This window comes from Cervus canadensis, chromosome 15, assembly GCF_019320065.1.
Source record: "Cervus canadensis isolate Bull #8, Minnesota chromosome 15, ASM1932006v1, whole genome shotgun sequence".
NCBI classification, from domain to species: Eukaryota; Metazoa; Chordata; class Mammalia; order Artiodactyla; family Cervidae; genus Cervus; species Cervus canadensis.
The window spans coordinates 52,718,801-52,741,745 of NC_057400.1; the positions used below are offsets into that span (position 1 = coordinate 52,718,801).

Consider the following 22,945-nt stretch of genomic DNA (forward strand, 5'->3'; position numbering starts at 1 on the left):
GTTAAAGATTACATTCCTGGGAGAGCTAAAACTGCTATCAGGTTAGTTGCCGAGTCTTGGTTTGCTCAAGCAACTCCTTTTGGGGCCTGTAGCATCTTTTTTAACAGAATAAATTCCCAGAGGAAATATTAATGCAAACAAGAGAATGCAAACAATAGGAAGAGCAGATCCTTCAGTTGCCTCAGACTAGCCTGGAGGGCTGGTTAAAACAGGCTGCTGGGCCCATCCCTAGAGTGAATGATTTGGCAAGTCTGGGGTGGGGCCAACAATTATTTGCATTTTTAACTTGTTCCCAGACCTTGGCTAAAGCTAAGGGTTGGGAACCACACTCTGAGAACACTGATCAAAACCAGAGACAGGGAAAAATAATCTTGAACAAGAGAAGAAAGGGAGGTAAATTGAGAACAGATGAAACTGCAGAGGTGTTTGTTGGTGGGACCTAGGCAAGAAACTGCTTCTTTTTTCTGACTGAAGTAGGAGGTGGAATCCTTGGCCAAAAAAGGTAAGTGTAGAGCAAAAGGTGTGATGAGAAGAGTGAGTGATTCAGCTTTAAGCCATGGTGGGATTTAACGAAGGCACAGACTTGGAATCCTAAAAAAGCATTAACGTAAGCGCGTTGATAGTGGAGGACAGGGAAGCCTGGTGTGCCGCAGTCTATGGGGTTGCAAAGAGTCAGACACGACTTAGCGACTGAACAACAAGGGCATTGAAAACCCAGCTTAAACTAGACATCATACATTTAAAATTATAGTCTTCATGATCCTATAATCTTTCACAACGTTGTTCAGCTGCCAGAGGAGGCCTAAAGAGTATAGGGCAGCTGCCCCAGGGGGTGAAGCGCTGAGACTAGTGGTGAAAGAGTGAAAGCAATGAACTGAAGATCTGGGCTAGAGATGAGATCTCTGCGTGACCAATGTGCCAGAGGGCAGGCTTGATAAAATATGTGGTAGGCCTTGTGGAAATAAACAAGTGAGAAAGCTGGAAAGATGGGACAGGACAGGAGAGTGGTGAGTCAAATTATTAAAGCTGACCATTCTGCAAATGGAGCTGTGCTGAGGTGTGAGAAGAGTTTGGAGATTGGGAGAATTTGATTGAGGAAGTCTGTCATTTGCAAGGGCGTTAAAATTCCTGGGAATAATGGCAAACCCTGGGTCACCTGGAAGTTGAAATAAGTAGCCCAAAGGGACAGTAAAATTGAAGGCTGAGGTGGGGGGAGTCTGAAAGGCTTTTGCATCAAAGTTGGAGACAAATGAGCTGAAATCAGCCACGGAGAGGTAGGAAAATTCACATAACTCCTCAATTATGGTAGGTGGGGTGTGGGAAGCGGGTGGGTGTCATCTGCCAACACCGGAGTTGGCCAGGTGGTCGTGATGAGGGGCCAGGCCTGAGAGCTGAGAGCTTCACTAAGTCATTCCTGTAGAGGATGGAGGGAAGCGAGAGTTCCCCCAGAAAAGCCTGAGGTCTACAGAGTGATTGTTGGTCCCCAAGAAACCCAGACATCTCCCCTCCAGGATGAAGGATGTTAGTGGAACCATTGTGACCATTAATTCATTTCATTCTGTGGGGAGGGGGAAATTTCCCCCTCTACTCCTCTTGGTTCTTATAACTGGGCTAATAATCAAATTAACACAAAACAGGTTAGGAGAAAAAGGAGCATATTTTAATCCAGGTGCATGAAGTGCTCATGGAACCTAAGGAGTGGCCAAAGTGGGCAGCTTTTATACCTTTTAGAGAAAGAAACAAACTTGTGAGGAACTGGCAGGACAAAGAAACTTAGGCGCCCAATTAGTGAAGAATCAACACAGAATTTGGGCTTGGGGTAGAAACTTAAAGAGGTAACAAGGTTTGTGTAAACAGGCATCTAGGCCTGAATTCCCTATCTTTGGCGGTAAGGGTGTTTTACCTCCAGATGCAGGAAATCTACCTTTCACCGGAGAGATTTATTTCCTGCTTTCAGGGAGAAAGAGAGGAGGGTCAGAGTGTCCCTCTTGTGTTGGCCATTTCTTAAGCAACTTTAATCCAAAATCATCAATATGCCTTTGAGGCACATTTGAGGGCAGCCTACCCTGGGCCCCAATAATTCTTAGGAGGCTCTGAAACTAGGGGGCTGACGTTCTCCATCTCCCCAGGATCATGGTCCTTCTCTGAGCTCCAGGCAACCTCTACCAATCCCTTTAGAGTTTGCACAAAAAAAATGAAACTCCGTGCCTTTCTCACTCTAGGCATTGGCAACACTAAATCCCCATTCTCAAGGATCTTAATGACTCGGGGGGGAGGGGAGTGGGAAATGAAACGAGTCTTGATGGGGGCTCAGAAAAAAGTCTAGAAAGCTGGATAGAAAATGACCTTTCTGAGGATATTTCTTTGTAAAACAAAAGCTCTTTGAGGCAGGTATTTCCTAGGAAGGAAGCTTTTTCAAAATGCAAATAAACCACTTAAGACCAAGAGTACCTATTGTTTCCCACTGTCTGCTATTTCTGGCACACTTTCTGAGAACAGGAATTAGCTTGGGGCCAAGTGAGAAAACTAGGGGCAGAGGGAGATGTTTATAGCTGGGCTGCCCTGCAATGACAGAAGCCTCGGCCAATTCTAGGGTGTCCCAGCTTGTAGGGAGAAAGGGGATAAACAAATACATTGCTCTCAGGTGACATTTACCTTTACTCTGCCTCTGAAATGATTTGCCTTTAAAAAAACGCATTTATTTCTTTGTGCTGTGTCTTAGTCGCAGCACATGGCATCTTTAGTTGCAGCAGGAGAACTGTTCTTTGTGGCGTGTGGGATCTAGTTCCCTGACTAGGGATTGAACCTGGTCCCCCTGTATTGAGACTGCAGAGTCCTAACCACTGGACCACCAGGGAAGTCTTTCTTATAACTCTAAAGACTTGGCCCAAAGAGGGGTGAGTAGAGGAGGAAAGGAGAGAAAAGAGACAAGCCTGTTGGATGTGATCTCAGAGTATGTGGGGCACCTCGAACGAGCCCCAGGAACACTGGCATCTTCAGTGTGGGCAGAGGAAGTGAGAAAGACTGCCTGTAAAGGGGGCTATGTAGGTTCCTTAGGAAATATGCCACATTCCGTAGCCAGTCTTGGGCCAAGAGATAAGAGTACATGGTGGATGCTGGAGTTTTAAGAAGTGAAAAACAGGCTGTCACATGAAAGGACAAGCAGATAAAAACCAATCAGTAACTGAGTCGGGGTGAAATTCTTGAATATTTATTCAGTGGTAGATTGAAAGCCATTAAGGAATTGCAAGTAGGGGAACGACATGGCTGTGTGTGTGTGTGTTCAAGTCACCCGCTGACCAGAAAGAAGCTGTGTGGGTCGTTGGGTGGGGGGTTGGTGGCAGTGGGATAAGAGGCAGGGAGAGGATTCAGCCACTCCATAGTCTCCTTCATTCTGTACTCATCATTTACTTTCTTCTCCCTATCTGCCATGTGTGTGCTCAGTCGCTGAGTTGTGTCCGACTCTGCCACTCCACAGGCGGTAGCCCATCAGACTCCTCTGTCCATGGGATTCTCCAAGCAAGAATACTGGAGTGGGTTACCATTTCCTCCTCCAGGGGATCTTCCCAACCCAGGGATCGAAGCCATGGATGCATCTCCTGCACTGGCATTCTTTACCACTAAGCCACCTGGGAAGCCCACCTCCCTATCTATAGGAGCCTAAAAAAGCCTAAACATAGCCTAAAAAAATAGTCCGGAGACTTATTTTTTCCTCCCAGGCTGTGTGGGGTGATTCTTCTTTTTTACACTTGTCAGAAATGAAAGTGACAAATGTAGCCTCTTTCTCACTGAAAGAAAAGAAGCCTTGCTAGGTGTTAAGAAAAAGGAGACTGTCAGAATAGAGATGTTCTATGTACTTTAACCAAGAAACTTCTCAGTTGGCTGTCCTGGCATCCCCAGGCATTATCTTATTTCATTCAATATTCACTTTATGTCACTGTAGAGGAGGAAAAACAATTTTGCCTCTACCCTTCTAGGTTCCTGAATGAGTGCTGTGGTCAGTCGTTCAGTTGTGTCCAACTTCTGCAATCTCATGGACTAGCCCACCAGGCTCCTCTGTCCATAGGGGATTCTCTAGGCAAGAATACTGGGGTGGGTTGCCGTGCCCTCACTCCAGGATCTTCCCAGCCCCAGGAAGGTCCAGGTCTTCCACCTTGCAGGAGGATCCTTTACTGTCTCAGCCACCAGGGAAGCCCACGAATACTGGAATCCTCCAGGGGGTCTTCCCAACCCCTGTAATTAAAAGATTAACAAGAGGAAAATTTCATTCCATTCCTGTACAAAAGCCCCACAAAGATAAGAGATAGAAAGACATGACCAGAGCAGGATGCTTTTATAAGTTTTAGACAAAGAAACAATAAATTTGTGAAGAATTGATAAGACAAAGGGGTTTGGGCTGGAAGCAATAAATGGTGAGGAAGTAACAAGATTTGTTTATCCAGGCTTTTCAGCCCTAAATTCCCTGTATCTGGTGGTGAGGATGTCTATTCCAGGTACACTGCGGGCACCTTTCACAAGGGAGTTTTTTTTTTTTTAATTTCTGCTGTAGAGCAAAGTGACTCAGTTATATTTACATTCTTTTTCATATTCTCTTGCATTCTGGTTTATCACAGGATATTAAATATAGTTCCCTGTTCTATACTGTAGGCTCTTGTTTATCCATTCTCTATACTAGTTTGCATCTGCAAATTTCAAGCTCCCAGTCCTTCTCTCCCCCACCCCCTTGGGCAACCACAAGTCTATTCTCCATGTCTGAGTCTGTTTCCGTTTTATAGATATGTTCATTTGTGTCTTATTTTAGATTCCACATATAAATGATATTTGGTATTTGTCTTTCTCTTTCTGACTCCGCTTAGTATGATGATCTAGATCTAGGTATATCTATGTTGCTGCAAATGGCATTATTTCATTCCTGTTGTTTATCACATGGGAGATTTATCTCCTGCTTAGTAGGGGGACAAAGGAAGGTGAGAGTGCCCTTCTTGAACTGGCTGTTTCTCCAGTGCCTTTAATTCAAAATAACTGCCAAAGTGGGAGATACATTCTGAACCGCTGTACCAGCCATGGTACTAAGATGAGGACCATGAATAAGACAGATGGGATCTTTGTTCTCCCAGACTTTACATTCTAGGTAGGTTTTGGATTTGGGTGGGCACATGCATGTGTTCATGAGTGCGTGCGTGTGTATGTTGGGAGCAGTGAGTGAGACAGACTGTAAACAAGTAACCGTGAAAACTTGAGATTCTGAGAGGGGCTGTGAAGACAAAAGGGTCCTGAGAATATAATAGGGTGGAGGACAGTCCTCTGAATGTAATACAGGCTCAAGGGAGGTGACATTTGAATTTAGACTTGAAGACAGAAAAGGAATTAGAGTACAAAGATCCTTTTAAGCAGACAAAATAGCCTGTGCAAAGACTTTGAGATGGTTATGAATCTGAGTTTCCTGTAGCTGGATCACGTTTGAGCACAGCGGTCACTGGTTTAGGATGAGATGGAGGAGGTAGGCAGGACTGGAGGAAGGGAAAGCTAATGAAGGATTTTCTTTTTCTTTTTTTCTTGGCTAACACCAGCTCTTAGTTTCGGCATTTGGGATCTAGTTCCCCAAGACTCTGAGCTCCCAGTGCAGGGGGTCTGGGTTTGATCCTTGGTCAGGGAAAGTGTTAGTTGCTCAGTTGTGGACTCAAAGAGTCAGACTGAGCAACTAACACTTTCCCTTACCAGGGATCAAGCCCAGACTCCCTGTTTTGGGATCTCAGCATCTTAGCCACTGAACCACCAGGCAAGTCCCTGGAAGGATTTTTAAACTGGAGAATGATCCAAGTTATTTTCTAAAAAACTGCTCTGATTCTATGTAGACATATAATTGAGGAAGTCACTGGAGTATCCAGAGGGATTTTAGACAAGAGTTTAGACAAGAAACAGTCGCAGTGGCAGTGCATAGAAGTGGATGGGCTTGTGATGTTTGTGTGGAAGTAGAAGCAACAGTATTTGGTGACACAGTAGATGTGAGAAATAAGGGATACAGAGAAATCAGGAATAACACTTTATTTTTAGCTTGGGCAACGGAGTAGATGATGCTGTTTACTGAAGTGGAAAGATTTGGAGATGAGTGGCTTTTGAAGAGGGAATCAGAGATCTATTATGATATGTTATATTCAAAATGACATACGAGTTTCAAGTTCAGAGGAAAAGTTTTGGCCATATAATACTGGGAGTCACAGGAGATGATGGCACTACTGACCATGGGCTCAGATGATCTGTTCCTGAAAAACATTCGGATAAAGTCAAACCTTTCCTAACTTAAGAACATGTCATGCCTGAGTGCCATGTTTCAGGTAATCCCCGCGTTTCACAGGCAATCACCATTCATTCTAATTTCTATTGCCATTGTTTCATTTTACCTGTTCTAATATAGGTTTTCCCTTCACTATCTGAAAGTAGAGCATTCCTATGAAATGTTTCACAACCTGAAATGGTGTGAAGAAGCAATTACCTTAGGACACATCTTGCTAAGATGCACAAAATAAGCTGAGATACAGCACAGAGTTCAAATTTGGCGGTTTGTTGCTGAGGTGCTGACTGTTGTTCCCGGGGAAGAAGGTGGGTAGGGTCACTTTAGCTGCTTCCAGTTGCTCGCCACCTTTATAATGGTGGTTGGTGGCTGGCTGCAAAGTACGTGCTGAATGTTATTGTCATTTTTCATCTTTTTTTGGTAAAAAGTGAAAATCCTCTTTGGCTTTCTTTCTAGTGTGATAAACAGGTAAAAGCAAAGTGGTTATAAAGCAAACTTTTGAAAAGCAGGGGATAACAATACAATAAGGGGATAAGTACAATAAGCATTGTACTTTCTTCATCATTGTCCAAAGTATTTTTTCCTTTGTGATTTCTTTGACTCATGGATTATTTATATGTGCGCAGTTCAATTTCCAAATATCTGAGACTTCTCTAGTTATCTCAATGTTGTTGATTTCTAACTGAATTATTTGTGGTCAGGGAATAGATTAGGTAAAATGGCAATTTCTTTTGAAGTTCATTGGGAATTATGAATTCATGACCTAAAATAATGTGTATCGTGATAAACATTCCATTTTCACTTGAAAAGAACATGTATTCCGCTACTCCATAGTTGCTGGATAACATGTTTTATAAATGTTAATTATGTAATTAGGTGAAGTTACTTGATGATGTTTTTTCATATTCTTCACATCCTAGTTTTTTGAGTGTGGTTGTGTGTTGGTCTAATTCTATCCATTTCTGAGATGGGGATATTACAATCTCTGACTATGATTGTGAGTTTCTCTATTTCTCTCTTTAGCTCTGTCAGATTTTTCTTTAATGTTTTGAAGTCCTGCTATTAGGGTTCATACATTTCAGAATTACATGTCTTCCTGGTGAAACAATCCCTTTATCATTATAAAATATTCCTCTGTATCTTTGGTAATACATGTTGTTTTGAAATCTAATTTGTCCTGTATTAAGGTGGGTCTTTTTTTTTTTGATACTTGTTTATTTTTGGTGTCCTGGGTCTTCACCCCTGCACTCGGGCTTCCTCCAGCTGTGGTGTGTGCAGCCCACTTTTCATTGTGGTGCAGGGGCCGCTCACTGTGGTGGCCTCTCTCCTGAAGCACAGGCTTCATGCATGGGCTTCAGCAGCTGCAGCACTCAGCCTTGGCTGTTGTGGCTCTTGGGCCGAGTTGCTCCACAGCACATGGAATCCTCCCAGACCAGGGATCGAACCCACGTCCCCCGCACTGACAGGCAGATTTGCATCCACTGTGCCACCAGGGCAGTTTGCATCTCTTGTTGATAGCACGTAGTTAGGTCTTCCTTTTTTTACTTAGTCAGACAATTCCAGTCTTTCAATTGGTTTGTTAGATTCATTTACATTTGCTGTAATTCCTGGTGTGTTCAATTCAGTTCCACTGTTTTTGCTATTTTCTCTGTGTCTCAACTATTTTTTATTCCTTTATTTCTCCTTTCTATCCTTCTGTTTGGGAGATCATGTTTTTTATTATTCAATTTTAGTTCCTCTGTTAGCTTTTTAGCCCTGACACCACAAGCCAATAAAACTGCAGATATCTGCTTCAGGTCTAGCTGCCCCATGCAGCCTAGACATGGGAACATCCTGTATGAGTATATTTCATCTAGTGAATGTAGTTCTCCTTTTTAAGGCTTGAAGGCCCCTCCAGTTTTCGCCTGCTGTGGCCCCTCTCCAGTATCTTCAAATAGTTGATTACATTTTGTCCACAGTTTATAACTGTTAGCAGTGTGAGTTATTCCGGTGGTGGTTACTCTGCCATTATCAACACTATAACTATCAGTTCTCTTAATCCTTTAAAAGTCTTTCTTATTATCAATGAGAACACCTCAGTTTAATACTGTTTTTAACATCACTTTTTGTTCTGTCCAAGAGATCATGTCTCAGACTTTAGGAGACAATAAAATCTATTTAGAACTTAGTAATCATGTTTCATACTTTATCCATCTATCATTTTATTGACAGCCAATTATACTGCTTTTCCAATTATAGCTATAATTTTAAGTTCTATACAAGTAAAATAAGTGTGAGTCCATGTAAAGAAAACTAATTAGCACTAATAGTAGCAGGGTTATACAGTTATGGCAAAACATGAAATAACAGTGCTGGGAATATTGAAGTTAGAAAGATGCTTTTCAGTAACATACTTCCTCTGACCCTGAGACAGTGGTGAATGTAAATCAAGAGTGAGGAAGAGAAGTCAGGACAGGGAATAGAGATTAGAGAATTCAAAGGCTTAAGACCTTCATCCAGTGCCATTGTTAGAACTAGTTTTTGTAACTTTAATGTAAAAGCTTGTTGAGAATACAGCCATTCTAAGAAGTTCTATCTTTGGTTCTCTAAGATGTTTTTATCCTAATACGTTATTAAATTCTGTAAGAATCAGTATAACCTCTTCAATTCCACTTTTGATAAAAGTTTTTTATTTGATTTTTGCTTTCTATTTCCAAACATTTTGAAGGTAGTTTTAAAATACATCTATAAGTTGATTTGTTTGAATGTCTCTGATGAAATTTCAATTTCAGAAATGTCTGTTATTTCCTTTCTTTTTTTTTTTCCTATGTTGATCTTGATCCTGAGGAGAGTTACAAAATTTTCATTTTTAAGTCATCTAACTCTAGTCCTAGATCAGGTCCATAGTACCTGAAAAGTAATACCTTTGTTATCCAAAGAATATGAAGAAAATAAACCCCCAGGGAGGCAGCATTGATTAGAGATTAGAAAAAGGGGCTGTCAGGATGATGATCTAATTTAATCAGCTCTCCTTTTTCTAAACTCTGCTACCAGTTTTCTACCCTGGCTTTTTAAGGATTGGTATGACTACCTAGTGCTTATTTGTATTTATACAATGAAGGCAAAATTTTATTTTCTTAACTAGGCTTTTAGTCATTTCACTGTGGAGTAACTGGTTCTTTGATCTACTTTGAAGGATGGACTGAAGAAAAAATTCCTGATAATTCTGTTAAGGGCCTTGTGTCATGGACATCTTTACTCTGTCTTTTCTAGTTGGTACTGTGCTAAAATTGAATTATGCTAAAACACAATTATGCTGTGTTTGGAAACACAAATACTTTTGAAGAGAAGTCAGTGGTCATTTGTATTTTCTTGTATATAATATATATTTTTTAACTGTTTTTCTCTTCATCTTTGGTTTTCTGAAAATTTACAAAGGATATCACAGGTGTGGTTTTCTTTGTATTTGTTCTGCTTAGGATTTGCCGAGCTTCTTGAATCTATAAATTTGGGAAAATTTCAGCTATTATTCCTTCAACTATTTTTTTTCCTGCCTCATTCTCTGTGCTTTCCTTCTAGGACTCCAATTACTCATATATTAGAACTTTTTATATTATTCCCATAAGTCACTAAGTCCCTTTTCTGTTCTTTTCTCCCCCGCCCCAATCTTTTATCCTCTGTGTTCTTTAGACTGGATAATTTCTAATTATCTCTCTTTATGTTCACTTATTATGACATCATAACCTATATTCTTTTAAGTCTATCCATTAGATATTTTATTTATGTTATATTTCAAATCTAGAACTTCCATTTGGTTCTATTTTTATACTTTTGCTTTCTTTACTGATAGCTCTTATTTGTTTAAGGACATAAAGGAAAGTAAGCTTAGTCCTAATAACTGTTTTGTAATCTTTCTTTGCTAACTTCAGTATCTGCAGAATCTTGAAGTTAGTCTGCATTGATTACGTATGAGTCAGGAGAGCGTCCCCCTTTGTCTAGTGATTTGGGGTTTTATTCATTTGATCTTAGCCAAAAGGCCAAGAAGCGATTGGGGTTTTATTCAAAACATAAATAATCACTGTAGAAACTCTGGATTCTGTTCTGTTTTTCCAAAGAGTCTTATTTGTTTTGACGGGAGGTTAACTAGGTCTGGACTTCCCTGGTGGCTCAGATGGTAAAGCGTCTGCCTACACTGCGGGAGACCTGGGTTCAATCCCTGGGTCAGGAAGATCTCCTGGAGAAGGAAATGGTAACCCACTCCAGTATTCTTGCCTGGAAAATCCCATGGACGGAGAAGCCTGGTAGGCTACATACAGTCCATGGGGTCGCAAAGAGTTGGACACAACTGAGTGACTTCACTTAACTAGGCCTACTGCAAACTCCACACTCAAGACTCCCCTGCAGTTGGTAGCAGCTGAAATCTCAGTTTAGTTTTTAAAGCCATAGATGAACTTCTTGGATCTCTCATGCACATGTAGTTTAGGAATTAGCCAAAGACTTGGGCAGAACTTACGCGCAGAATTTGAGGCTACCTCTTTATGACTCTTTTTAAAAAAAAATAATTTTATTTATTTATTTTTGGCCCTGCGGGTCTCTGTTGCTGCATGGGCTTTTCTCCAGGGGCTACTGTCTATTGTGGTGCACAGGCTTCTCATTGCAGTAGCTTCTCTGGGCTCTAGGGCGTGTGTGTTTCAGCAGTTGCAGCACTTGGGCTCAGCAGTTGCAGCTAGAATCCAAGGCTCGATAGTTGTGGTGCATGGGCTTAGCGGCTGGCCATGTGGGATCTTCCCGGATCAGGGATGGAACCCACGTCTCCTGCATTGGCAGGCAGATTCTTTACCACTGAGCCACCAGCGAAGCCCAGAGTTCTGTTATTTGTTTCTAGTTTGACTCCATCATAGTTATATAATACACTTTCTATAATTCACATTCTTTTTCATTTCAAAGTTTGTTTTATGACCCAGGATATGGTTTGGTTTCTCTGGACACTTTAAAAGAATGTGTATCATGCTGTTGCTGGATGGAGTGTTATATGAATGTTGACTAGGTTCTGTTGGTCGGTGGTGTTGAGTTCTTCTGTACCCTTGCTGATTTTCTGGTTAATTTTATCACTCACTGAGTGAGGAGCACTGAAATCTCCCAACTATAATTCTGTCCTTTTCCTGATACCCAAGCCCTGTAAATGTTACCTTATTTGGAAATTACAGATGTAATCTAAATTAAGGATCTTGAGATGAGACCATCCTGGATTACCCAAATAGGCCCTGATCCCAATGACAACTGTCCTTATAAGAGACACGAGAGGAGGAGTCATAGACACAGGGGAGAAGGTCATGCAAAGATGGAGGTGAGCAACCGTAAGCCAAAGAGTGAGGACAGCAGCCCAAAACTGCAAGAGGCAAGGAACACAGACTCGCTCCTAGAACTTCTGGAGGGAGCACAGTCCTCTTGATACCTTGATTTCAGACTTCTGGCCTCCAAAGCTGAGAGAATACATTTCTATTGTTTTAAGCCACAGTTTGTGATCATTTTTTACAGCAGCCGCAGGATAACCATACAGCAGCATACCTAGCATTCCAGGCTCTAATCTGAAAAAGAGGAGTCCAGAGAGACACAGCTTGACCAAACTCTTACCCTAGAGATTAGACTACCATTACAACTCTGGTGACAAACTAGACTAGATCTTTCAGACTCATCAAAGACAGTAACTAGAATAACCATTCTTTACCAGTTTCCACTTAGGAACTTATAAAGCCAATGTTATGGACTGAATGTTTGTGTCCCATATGTTGGGAAATTCATGTGTTGATGTTCAATCTCCAGTGAAACAGTATGTGGAGGTGGGGCCTTCTGGAAGGAATGAGGTCATGGGGGTAGAGCCCTCATGAATAGGCTTAGTGCCCTTAGAAGAAGAGATAATGAGAGAAATTGCTTCTCTATCTCTGCTCTCCCCTGTTAGGATAGCAAGAAGAAGTCCATCTCAAATCAGAAAGCATGCTCTTGCCAGGCACCTTGATTGTGCATTTCCCAGTCTCCAGAACTATGAGAAGTAAATATTTGTTGTTAAAGTCATCCAGTCTATGGTATCTTTGTTGTAGCAGACTGAACTAATAGCAGCCAGTTTTTATAGTTTCTAAAATTTGGAAGTTTGGATAATTCTTCATGCTGCCCTAAGCAATCTTCTTTTCTTTTCTTTAAATTTTATTTTATTAAAAAAATTTTTTTTAAATTTTCTGGGTACAGTAGGTCTTCCTTGCTGCACAGGCTTTCTCTAGTTGTGGCAAGTGGGGCCTGCTGTGCAGTTGAGGTGCTCAGACTTCTCATTGTGCTGGCTTCTCTTGCTGCAGAGCATAAGTGAAGTAGCTGTGGCACATGGGTTCAGTTGCCCCATGGCATGTGAAATCCTCCCAGACCAGGGATCGAACCCATGCCCCTTGCAATGGCAGGTGGATTCTCAACCATTGGACCACGAGGGAAGTCTGCAACCCCGTTTTCTTACTGGCCATTTGGTCTCTTCTGCTTCCTTGTGACATTAGCTTACAGTAGTCCTTAGTCTGCCTTGGATTCAGAGCATCATTTATTTGCTTTCTATTTCACCACTAGCCAGTGTTATCTTCTGGTATTAACAAGGAGTGACTAAGTTAAGAGAAAGAAAGTGACCATTGGACCACTAAGGTAGTAAGAGATCAGTGGCCCCTATCTCAAGTGTCTAATCTGATTGGGAGCAGGGGAACATTATCACCTGGTATCAAATGTGGTGCTTAGCCACATGGGGCTGGTTATTCAGGTGATGTTTGGTACAATACAACAGGAAAGAGTGTGAACTCAGTCTAAATTGAAATAGCTCTGCCACTCTCCACGTATTCTATGTCCTTGTGCAAGTTAATCTCTCTCAGTTTTTGTATTTTGTCTATAAAATAGAGAAAATGAACCAAGCCTGCCTTACAGGATTGGTGTGAGGATTAAATGAGTACACATCTGGCATATAATCAGTGCACAATACATTTTCTTTATTATTACTGAGTTCCTGCCAAGTGCATAACTTTTCCCACTCTATAGTTCCAAAGATGCCCAGGCCAACATGATTCAGATAATACTTTTCTAGTTAAAATCACATTTCCATTGCTAAAATAAAGCTCCTAAAATCATACCTAACTATTGTATCTAGAGAAAATATGGGGCAGTATCAAAGCTGCTTCTCAGTCGTAAGCGTGCACAACCTCCTGGCACTAAGCATCCTATCTCTAGTTCTGCTGCAATCCCTTCCTGCCATTTTATTAAATACAGCCCCCTGTGTCTCAAAGGTAAAGAATCTGCCTGCAATGCATGAGGCGCAGGAGACGCAGGTTCAACCCTGGGTTAGGAAGATCCCCTGGAGGAGGGCATGGCAATCCACTCCAGTATTCTTGACTTAAAAAATCCCATGGACAGAGGAGCCTGGTGGGCTACAATCCACAGGATCACAAAGGGTCAGACACCACAAAGTGACCGAGCACGTAGCACATTAGCACATGGAATGAATGGTACCTTTTACCACCATCAGCGTCGCTGATACTATTTAGATCCTATTTAACTACTTATTAAAGTATCAGTTCAGTTCACTTGCTCAATCGAGTCCAATTCTTTGTGACCCCATGGACTGAAGCATGCCAGGCTTCCCTGTCCAACACTAACTCCCAGAGCTTGCTCAAACTCATGTCCATTGAGTCGGTGATGCCATCCAACCATCTCATCTTCTGTCGTCCCCTTCTCCTCCTGTCTTCAATCTTTCCCAGCATCAGGGTATTTTCCTATGAGTCAGTTCTTCACATCAGGTGACCAAAGTATCGGAGATCCAGCTTCAGCATCAGTCCTTCCAATGAACATTGAGGACTGATTTCCTTTAGGATTGACTGGTTTGATCTCCTTGCTGTCCAAGGGACTCTCAAGAGTCTTCTCCAACACCACAGTTCAAAAGCATCAGTTCTTCGGCGTTCAGCTTTCTTTATAGTCCAACTCTCACATCCATACATGACTACAGGAAAAACCAAAGTTTTGACTAGATGGACCTTTGTCAACAAAGTTATGTCTCTGCTTTTCGATATGCTCTCTAGGTTGGTCATAGCTTTTCTTCCCAGGAACAAGCATCTTTTAATTTCATGGCTGTAGTCACCATCTGCATTGATTTTGGAGCCCAAGAAAATAAAGTCTTTCACTGTTTCCATTGTTTCCCCATCTATTTGCCATGAAGTGATGGGACTGGATTGGAAAAGGAAATGGCAACCCACTCCAGTGTTCTTTCCTAGAGAATCCTGTGGACGGAGGAGCCTAGTGGGCTGTTTCCATGGGGTTGCACAAAGTCAGCCATGAAGCGACTTAGCATGAATGCATGCACTGGAGAAGGAAATGGCAACCCACACCAGTATTCTTGCCTAGAGAATCCCAGGGATAGAGGAGCCTGGTGGGCTGCCATCTATGGGGTCGCACAGAGTTGGACACTCTGAAGTGACTTTGCAGTAGCAGCAGCAGCAGATGGGACTGGACACCATGATCTTAGTTTTTTGAATGTTGAGTTTTAAGCCAGCTTTTTCACTCTCCTCTTTCACCTTCATCAAGAGGCTCTTTAGTTCTTCCTCGCTTTCTGCCATAAGGGTGGTGTCATCTGCATATCTGAGGTTATTGATATTTCTCCCGGCAGTCTTGATTCCAGCTTGTGCTTCATCCAGCCCGACATTTCTCATGATGTACTCTGCATATAAGTTAAATAAACAGGGTAACAGTATACAGCCTTGATGTACTCCTTTCCCAATTTGGAACCAGTCTCTTGTTCCATGTCCATTTCTAACTATTGCTTCTTGACCTGCATACAGATTTCTTAGGAGGTAGATAAGGTGGTCTAGTATTCCCATCTTGTTAAGAATTTTCCAAAAAAAAAAGAATTTTCCACAGTTCGTTGTGATTCACACAGTCAAAGGCTTTAGTGTTGTCAAGGAAGCAGAAGTAGATGTTTTTCTGGAATTCTCTTGCTTTTTCTATGATCCAATGGATGTTGGCAATTTGATCATACATATTAAAGTATATGAATGTATTAATGCAATTATATTAAGTATATACATATCTATTAATTAATGAGGAAATTAAAAAAATAGATTTCTAAGAAATAAAGTAACTACAGAGACAAGTTCAGTTAACCATGACCCTTGCTCCAAGAAAACCAGACCCCCAGTTTCCTGCCTTAAAGTTAATACTGATGAGTACAGTGCTGGGTACATACTGGATACCTATAGACAGAGTGAGGACGCTAATGTGTGATCTTTCTTATATTTTTTTATAAGCCTAGGAACCATGTAATTCCAATGGAGAACAATGTTGCATTTTTACTTTTTAAAAAAATGATTTATTTGGTGGTACTGGGTCTTAGTTTCAGCATGCAAATTCTTAAGGTTAGGCATGTGGGATCTAGTGCCCTGACCAGAGGTCAAACCTGGGCCCCCTGCATTAGGAGCACAGAGTCTTAGCCACTGGACCATCACAGAAGTCCCTGCACTTTTACATTTACCTGCTATTTGATTACTGGTATTATAATCATGGTTTTTAACTTTTTACGTAGCTTTCAAAATATATCTCCAAATTTACAGAGCATTATGGGTGTAGCTTATTGACTTGTTTTTTTTTGAGGACCCCAATGGGATTTACTCTCTTTTGATGACAGCACTCAAAATCTCTTTTTTAATCCTACCATTTTATGCTTCTCTCCCGCTGGTTACATTCTTGTTCTCTCTGACCTTCTAAATATCTCTTAACATTCTGTTTTATACTCATCCCTCCCTCTGTCTCACCAGAACAATATTAATTTAGCCCTCATTTTGTGTCCTGGATAGCTGGGATAGTTTCCTGTTTCCCCAGCATCCAGCTTCCTTGCCCCCTTCCTGTGCATTATTTTTTTATACATATATTTTAATTGATTATTTATTTGACTGTGCTGGGTCTTAGTTGTGGCATGTGGGATATAGTTCCCTAACCAGGGATCAAACTGGGGTCCCCTGCATTGGGAGTGTGGAGTTTTAGCCACTGGACCACCAGGAAGTCCCTCTTGTGCATTCTTTATTCTGGAACCAGAGTGATTTTTCTAAAGTTCAAATTTTACTGTTTTGTTTGTTCTTTTGCTCAAAACTCTATTGCTTTCAGGATACAACCTAAACTCCTTAGGCCTTTCCAAATTCTAGCCCAGTGGGTTCCTGTGGTTGATGGTCTATATTGCACCTGTTGGTACCTGTTTTCTGCTGCATTGCCTGGCAGTCCTATGTAGTAAGGCTCCTTCCTAGTCCTACTAACACCACCTCATCATCCCCTTAGTCATTAATGTGGACGTTTGATGGCACTTGTACTTGCAGATGCTGGTCTTGCTGAAACAGGAAAAGACACCCCTTCCTCCCTTTAGAAAATTCTTTCATTAAACGTCAAAGGGAGCAGTCCATTCTGAGTTACACCCTCAGGAGGCACAAGTTTCATCAGCCTGTTTAAAGACCATTAAATGGAATTACTGTGTCCCACTCCAAAACGTCTCTTTGAACCAAAAATCTAAGTGGTCCAGGAGATTCCCAGCCTAGCTTGAGTATCTGTCAGTCATTTCCTTTCACACCAAGCTGGTTCTCTCAAGGCTGGATCTCTGTATACCTGAGCCAGACTGACAATGCTGATTGTTTTTTCCTTGTTTACTCCTGGTGGCCCATGAAGGGAGGACATGTTTGTGAATTATGGATATTATGAGTCATGATCGTGAAAACTCTTTTTATTTTAAAAAATTGCAACTTTTTTTTACTGTCACACACCCTATAGGATCTTAATTCCCCAACCAAGAATGGAACCTGTGCCCCCTGCAGTGTTAGCTCTGAGTCCTAACAACTGAACCACCTGGGAATTTTCCCCAAACGAATCTATTAATATTACAGCAAAAAAGAACTGTGAACTACAATGACTTTTTGGATTATTAATAGTTCCATCACATTTTCCGCAGTAATTTCTTCTCTAGAAATCTGGGAGAGGATAGGGTGGGAATGTGGTTTTCCTTCTCACTTCGAACACCTTTAACCTGACCCCATGAGTCCTTATGGAATCCAGATTTTTGGTGAGCTGTTTGTTGTTGTTATTTTTAAAAAATGTGGTCAAATGTACATGAAATTTATCATTTTAACCATTTGAAAGTGTGCAATTCAGTGGTGTTAAGTGCACTTAAAATGTTGCGCGACCATTAGCACTATTCATTTCCAGAACTTTTTCATTGTCCCAAACAGAAACTCTATGTGTTAAGGAGTCATTTTCCTCCTTCCCTTCAGTCCCTGGTAACCTCTATTCTACTTTCTGAATTTTTCTATTCTACATTTTTTGTAATATTTGTCATTTTGTGTATCTGGCTTATTTCAGTTAACAGTGCTTTTTAGGTTCATCTATGTATCAGAATTTCATTCATTTTAAGGCTAATTAACATTCCATTGTATGTATATGCACATTTTTTTTTTCTATCCATTCATCTGTTGATGGACATTGTGTGCTTAACACCTTCTGGCTATTGTTAATAACACTGCTGCAAGCGTGGGTGTACAAGTTTATCTTTGAGTTCCTGCTTCAATTCTTTGGGCATATACCTAGGAATGGAATTGATGGATCATGTGGTAATTCTATGTTTAACTTTTCGAGGTCTGCTGGTGGACTGGTTTTGAGTTGTATAGATTAATGTGCAGATTAGGCTCTTCCCTGGGGTCCTGACCGGTATCTTGAGCTTTGAACCAATCTATAGTCAATCCTCAAGTCTCCTTTTAGCTAATAGTCAAACTTCCTCTCTCTACAATTCTCTTTCCACAGAGTTGCTTAAGAGGAACCGATCTGAAGAAGAAATCAATGCCCTGGAAAATTCACAAGTAGGACAGTTTACAATAAGCTGTCTATGCAGCGAACAGAGAAAAGAAACTTTTCACGCCTTTTTTTTGGGTACTCCCTAGTTGTTTCCGGTGGTGGGAAAGTGCTAAAGTGTTAGTCACTCAGCTGTGTCTGACTCTTTGCAACCCAATGGACTGCAGCCCACGAGGCTCCTTTGTCCATTGAATTTTCCAGGCAAGAACATTGGAGTAGGTAGCCACTCCTTTCTCCAGGGGATCTTCCCAAACCAGGAATCGAACCCTGGTCTCACACACTGCAAGCATGTTCCTTACCGTCTGAGCCACCATGGAAGCCCTCCAGTGGTGGTGGTGGGATGATCAAAATTAAAAACAAACCAAAAACTCTTGAGTAAAAACAACAGAAACCTTGCTAAGTACACATTTTTTTAAAAGTTCTGGAAGGAGAACAAGTTAGAAGGAAGTTTGGATCATAAAAATGTAGGCAGAGTTATAGTTATAATTCAGCTTCTGTAATGTTGAAACTGACTGATTCAGTAATTAAAACTTGACTTTATCTCATTCAGTGTTTAATGGTGCCTTAACACTAGCAATCAAGTATTTCACAATAGATAATGCTTATCCATGAAAAACCAAAATATTTCCTCTTGCGAAAAATGGCGAGATTTGCATTCACGTTTCCATCTTCCATTCTCGCATCAGGCATCAGATGTCAGTAAACTGACCTATTTAAAATGGTGTTGACATATGATTAAAAGCAAACATACCAATACAGTTTGGAGGTGTAGGATTTATGAATTTGACTGAGCCAGGGTGGTCATGGGCTAGGCCCTCATGCACAGTGTTTTCTGGCAACAGAAGGGTAACTTTAGAGCTTTTTGGTTTCTTGCCTTTGTGCATCCTGAAAGCAGGCACTGGGCAAGTAAATCAATAATTGGGGGTTATTTAAAATAGAGATTTGTCAGCTGACAGACTGCAACCTGTCTATATCCACAAACACAGTGACAACTCTCCCAGCCCTTTGTCCCCACGTGTGTGGTGGCTATTGAGGGATTCTCATTTACAGAGCAGCTTGGGTTCAAGTTACCTTGCTTGAAAGGAGGAAAGGTGGGTGGGACTAGAGCAGCAGGCCTACTGGGACATTAGCTTTGTTTTGAAATCCATCTAAAAGGGATACCTCTTATTAATTTTTGCACTCTGTCCTAAAACCAAGCATCTCAAGGTTGAGATTGACTTAATTCATCTCGTTATTCTACAGGTGCTGAGTGCTCAGGTCCTCAGGGTCAAGTACCCAACTTAATAGGAAATGAAATTCTTTGTGCAAAGTGAATAAAAGCTATGAGACAGCATACAACCATCCCGAAAGTTCATAACAGCCTGAGGAGTTCAAAGCTCTGTTACAGGAGATTGGTATTTTAGAATGTTTCACAGATTTAAAATTCCTCCCACAATCATTCTAGTTGGTAATAAGCAGTTACTGAGGACCTGCTGTATTTACAGCCCTTAGATCAGATACTGTCTGTATATGTCATGTGCTTATGCAATGTCAGGTATGTGCCTACTATCTGTTGCTCTGGCCAGTGGCCTCGTCATCTCTGCTCATTGAATTTCCATTCTTACTCATTTGTGTCTTTCATTCAAAATGAACATTTTACCAGTATATGATTAACATAGTGACTTAAAACCTTTATGAAGTAGCTAAAATTACAACACTAGCTGGCATTCCCTTTTATAGGACACTGCGTGTATATATATACACACATATATTTTGGGCTGTGTTGGGTCTTTGCTGTGGGCAGGCTTCTCCAGTTGTGGTGCATTGGGTTAGTTACCCTGTGGGAACTTTGTTTCCCCTACCCCACAACGGGTCAAAACCACCCCTCCCCCCAGGTCCTCTGCCTTGGAAGGTGGATTCCTAACTACTGGACCATCAAGGAAATCCCAGGACTGCATATTTAACACTACAATATATGTCTTGATTGACAGGACAACTGTCTCAAATTTAAAAAAAATTTTTTATCATGTTTCAGACACAGAAAAGCCCACAAAAAGTGAAATTATAAGACACTCATGTATCTACTACTCACACTGAACACGTTGCCATTTTTTCTTAGTACCATTTATTATTTTTTAATATATTTATTTAATTATTTGGCTTTCCCAGGTCTTAGTTGTGGCACATGGGATCTTTACTTGTGGCACATGGAATAAGCTCCGTGACCAAGGATCGAACCCCTGAGCACGCAGTCTTAGCCACTGGATCACCTGGGAAGTCCCCATACCGTTTATTTTTAAAGAAAGCATTAGTGATAGAGTGGAAAACCTCATCCTCCCCTCTGTCCTCCATCTTTCCCTCCGTAGAGTTAACCTCTACCTATTCTTTTTTTTTTTTGTTTGTTTGTTTCTTTTTTTTTGTCTGACTCTGTGCAACCCCATAGACGGCAGCCCACCAGGCTCCCCCGTTCCTGGGATTCTCCAGGCAAGAACACTGGAGTGGATTGCCATTTCCTTCTCCAATGCATGAAAGTGAAAAGTGAAAGTGAAGTCGCTCAGTCATGTCCGACACTTAACGACCCCATGGACTGCAGCCTACCAGGCTCCCCAGTCCATGGGATTTTCCAGGCAAGAGTACTGGAGTCGGGTGCCATTGCCTTCTCCACCTCTACCTATTCTAATTGCTCATGTCTTTATATACTTTCACAGTTTATGTATGTTTTGTGTTTTTAAAATTTGCATAAGGGGTATCCTTTACCAAAATGTTTGCAATTTGCTTTTCCATTCAACATTAAGATTTACCTACACTGATGCACGTAAGCTATGCCATTCCTTTGAACACTGTTCAAATTCTGTTGTATGAATATACCACTGTTCCTGTCTCCATTTCCTTTCTGAGGGCCATTTAGATTGTTTGTAATATCTTACTATGATACACAACAAAGATTTGGAGTGATGCTACTATAAATGAACAATCCATTCCTCTGGTCCAGTTAGCTCTACCTTCAAAATGATATATCCTGAAATCTGACCACTTCTCCCTCGTCCCACAGTCACCCTAGTCCAAAACATCATTTTCTCCTTTAGGGGCTCCTAGGTATCTCACTCTTGCTCCCCCGTCCCTGTTTAGTTTATAGTTCACACAGCTCATGGAGTCTGATTGGGTCTTTTCTTCATCCGAATCCTTCCCCTCATACCTGATGTAAAGTCCAAGCTTCTTCCATGGCCGGGGAGCCCCCATGTGATCTCTCCCATGCCCTCTCTTTCCCTAGCTTTCTGTAGTCCAGTATGGTCTGCCACTGAGCTTCTACTCACCGCCTTAGAGCCTGTGAACTAGCTGTTCACTGTCTCATGCCAGCACTTCCTTCATCTTCCTATGGATTCCTTTTTCTTTTTTTTTTTTAATGTATTTATTTATTTGGCTGCACCAAGTCTAAGTTGTGGCATATGGGATCTTTAGTTGTGGTATGTGTGATCTAGTTCCCTGACCAGGGATTGGACCCGGGCCCTCTGCTTTGCAAGCGTGGAGTGAGTCTCAGCCACTGGAAGTTCCCCTCCCTTGTCTTTATTTGGGTTTTTGATCAGATAACACCTCCTTTCCTGTTTCTATTCTCTAAATTGGTACCTCTTTCATTTCGTATCCCTTTATTCTGCTTTTTGCTTCCCTGGTGGCTCAGATGGTAATGAATCTGCCAGCAATGCAGAAGACTTGGGTTCGATCCCTGGGTTGGGAAGATCTCCTAAAGGAGGAAATGGCAACCCACTCCAGTAGGTTTGCCTGGAGAATTCCATGGACAGAGGAACCTGGTGGGCTATAGTCCATGAGGTCATAAAGAGTCAGACACCACTAAACAACTAACAGTTTCTTCTGAGAAGTGATCACGTCTGAAATTATCTTATTGTTTACTTCTGCTCCTCCACTAGAATGTAAACTCCCTGGGCTTTATGTCCTAGTTCTCAGATTAGTGCCTGGTGTTACCAGCACAAGCCTCAGAGCACCTTCTCTGGGACAGTGTCTTGGAAACTTGTTGATGCTGAAGCACAATAAGAAGTACACATTTTATACAGCATACACACAGACAGGCACAAGAGTTTCAGGAAACAATACACTACTGTTATTTTTTAAATTCTATTTCAAAAAGAAAGAAGAAAATATGCTAGTTGCAACCCACTAAATTGTTTTCACAATTTGCCAGTGGGTTCTAATTTACAGTGTGAAAAACTTTGTTTTAGAGTATATACCTGTAAGTGGTTTTGCTGAACATTCCTGAATTGCTCTCCAAAGTGAAACATTTACACTAATAACATCGCTGCAGGGATTTCTTCATATCTTTACCAACACATGGTCTTAACAGGCTTTAAATTTTTTTGCCAGTTTGAGTGAAACTATCTGTCTTAATTTGCATTTTCCTGATTACTAAAAAGAAGAGCCCAGTGCTGTTAACCTTAAAAGATAATGTAAACTATATTATGGTGCCCCAGGAGGACTAAGTGGATTCTTTACTGACTAACCCACAAGAAAAGCCCTTCTTATCAGAACCAGTAGGCAAAGTGACTTAATCTTCCCCTTTCTTAGTAGTTTAGCAATTCCAAATTCTCATATGTTTAATTTTAGTGGCACAAGATTGCATTTCCAAGGGCACAGCAGTAAGGACAATTTTAGTTCACTCACCATTCATGCAGTCATTTATTTACTCAACAAATATTTATTGAGGGCCCTCTACTGCCAAGGAATTTCGAAGGACAGACCAACAACCTCTCCTGGCGCGCCTACCTTCCAGACCCGGAGTTCTTTGTCCCTAGCACT

The 22,945-nt window shown here is 41.3% G+C and overlaps 1 protein-coding gene across 1 annotated transcript in view; it reads left to right on the top strand.

Moving 5' to 3' along the window:
* The first annotated feature begins 337 nt into the window (after positions 1-337).
* Positions 338-22,945, top strand: part of CDCA7 (cell division cycle associated 7) — a 36,920-nt gene continuing 14,312 nt past the window's right edge. The window contains exon 1 of the mRNA XM_043488213.1: positions 338-502. The gene's annotated coding sequence lies outside the window, so the exon portion shown is untranslated. The remainder of the gene's footprint in view (positions 503-22,945) is intronic.